The sequence below is a fragment of the Nycticebus coucang genome, chromosome 12, assembly GCF_027406575.1.
Source record: "Nycticebus coucang isolate mNycCou1 chromosome 12, mNycCou1.pri, whole genome shotgun sequence".
In the NCBI taxonomy this organism is placed as follows: Eukaryota; Metazoa; Chordata; class Mammalia; order Primates; family Lorisidae; genus Nycticebus; species Nycticebus coucang.
The window spans coordinates 112,647,667-112,649,732 of NC_069791.1; the positions used below are offsets into that span (position 1 = coordinate 112,647,667).

A 2,066-nucleotide genomic window follows, 5' to 3' on the forward strand; every position below is an offset into this window, starting at 1 on the left:
CTGCGCCCAGGACCTTTGGTCTTGAGAGAAGAGGAGAGAGCAGGGCCCCAGGGTCTCACCAGGGCCCAAGTCTGGTCACCTGTGCAGTGAGCCAGGAGGGTGAGGAGGAGAAGGGACCAGGCCATGGTGGGGACTGTCCTGGGTCCTGCCTTCTGTGCCCACAGCTGAGGCACAGCTCCCCCAGGTCTGCCTGTCCATTCTTCATACCCTGAGAGAGGAGTCCCCATCTTCCACGCAAATGATCCCTCAGCTTTCTGACCCCACCTTGGGCCCTAGTCAGGTCCCTCTGCCTGAGAGTGTCAGGGGCAGGGCTGTGTGGTCCCACGGGGTTGGGTGGTCACAGCTGTGACCCTGAGCAGAGGGCACCAGACATAGCAGGTGGCTGATCCCAGCTCTGCTCACCCCCAGACTCCCAGGAACAGGCCTCCAGCTCCCCCTGGTGCCCAGATCCTGCTGATACACTATCATGTAACCACAGCCTCCCAGAGCCAGCCCCGCAAGCCCACTGCTCTGTCCACCGCCTCCCTGACTCAGGATCAGGCTGGCAGCTTCTCCTGTGTCCTCCCCATTTGCTAAGAGAAGACAAGATCAGCAGTTAAACATTTGCTTAGCTTTTTCTTTCAGAACCAGTTACCGGTTATCTGCTTCAACTCAGGGCTATTTCCTAGGACAGTTACAAAAGGTCACATTCTTATGGTAGGGGGCCAGGGGTGCTGCTACATATCTGGCCCCCCCTCTTTTTGGATTTGGTAGTACTTTCCTTCATTCCCCCATTTCTTTTTTGGGAAGTTCTAATCATGGAACTTCTGGCTCTATGTATTCATTCTCATGGCTATCGTCCCGGCAAAGAGACTGGTAATGCTGTCTGAGCATTAACACTTGTATAGCACGTACTTTCTCCCAAATGAAGGTGACTATACGGTTGAAAATGCTGGGCCCTAAGGTAAGGTTATTAAGTCCCAAGAGGAAATGGGGTGCCAGGAGGCCTGCCCAGTCGTTTCACATCCCCATTGCTTACAATAGAAATTTTATATCCCTGCAATTGGAGCATTTCTCATCTACATTAGCTCAGATTATGTATTTGATGGGACAAATCCACCTTATAGGGAGGAAGACATACCAAATCCTCTAACTTTGTATGGGACAACGAAATTAGAAGGAGAAAAAGCTGTCCTGGAGAACAATTTAGGAGCTGCTGTTTTGAGGATTCCTATTTTGTACGGAGAAGTTGAGAAGCTTGAAGAAAGTGCTGTGACTGTTATGTTTGATAAAGTGCAGTTCAGCAACAAGTCAGCAAACATGGACCACTGGCAGCAGAGGTTTCCCACATATGTCAAAGATGTAGCTACAGTGTGTCGGTAGCTAGCAGAGAAGAGGATGCTGGATCCGTTGATTAAGGGAACCTTTCACTGGTCTGGCAATGAACAAATGACTAAGTATGAAATGGCATGTGCAATTGCAGATGCCTTCAATCTCCCTAGCAGTCACTTAAGACCTATTACTGACAGCCCTGTCCTAGGAGCACAGCGTCCAAGAAATGCTCAGCTTGATTGCTCCAAATTAGAGACCTTGGGCATTGGCCAGCGAACACCATTTCGAATTGGAATCAAAGAATCACTTTGGCCTTTCTCATTGACAAGAGATGGAGACAAGCAGTCTTTCATTAGTTTGTTGGCTTTGTTTAGTATTATTATTATTTTTTATTTGTAATGAAAAGTACGGTATGTGGCACTTTTTAAAGCAAAAAGGAAATAGTTTTGTATGAGTACTCCTTAATTGTGACTCTTATGATCTTTCAGGTAAATGATGCTCTTGCACTAGTGAATCGGTCTAAAGAAATAAAAGGCAACGTTGCCTTGTTTGCAGTAATGACATTTCTGTTTATCATTTTGTTTGTTATGGCTTAACTTGCATTTTGAGAATAACAAATTATGATTCTTAACTATTTGAGAACCAGGATGAAACAGATCTGCTGTAGACATTTTTTTTGATGAGATGTATTCATTCCCATAATTCCACATTTTCAGGGTTTTTGCAATTATTTACCCTTTTATGCGGATTATTTT

At 46.1% G+C, this 2,066-nt stretch overlaps 1 pseudogene; it reads left to right on the forward strand.

Annotated features, from left to right (window-relative positions):
- The first annotated feature begins 904 nt into the window (after positions 1 to 904).
- Positions 905 to 1,667, forward strand: LOC128562075 (methionine adenosyltransferase 2 subunit beta-like; annotated as a pseudogene).
- Positions 1,668 to 2,066: the final 399 nt, after the last annotated feature.